This window comes from Nicotiana attenuata, unplaced genomic scaffold, assembly GCF_001879085.1.
Source record: "Nicotiana attenuata strain UT unplaced genomic scaffold, NIATTr2, whole genome shotgun sequence".
Taxonomy (NCBI): Eukaryota; Viridiplantae; Streptophyta; class Magnoliopsida; order Solanales; family Solanaceae; genus Nicotiana; species Nicotiana attenuata.
The window spans coordinates 112,651-113,029 of NW_017672782.1; positions in this window are offsets into that span (position 1 = coordinate 112,651).

The window sequence follows — 379 nt, forward strand, 5'->3', positions numbered from 1 at the left end:
TGAAAGCTTCTGTACTTTTCTTTCGCGTTGGATGAAGGGAATGGAAACTGGATTGCCGATTGGTCCATAAGACAAGGGATCAAATATCACTACAAATTACCAGCGGCACTAAAAGAACATCCATCACTAGGCATCAGGAGCTATAATAAGAACATCAAACTTGTGTACAAATGGATTTTCTTTTGAATTTTTTTCCAACATATTTATTTCTAATTTAATAACTGTTAAACTGTATGGTTTTGAGTTTTTTGACAGTACATAATTCTGTTTGAATTAATATGAAGGAAATGAACTACATCCTGCAATTAAATTAGTGTGCCTATTCCTAACCTTTATCTTTGTTGTCCATGCGTTCATGGGGGTGGTGTGTGTGGGTGGG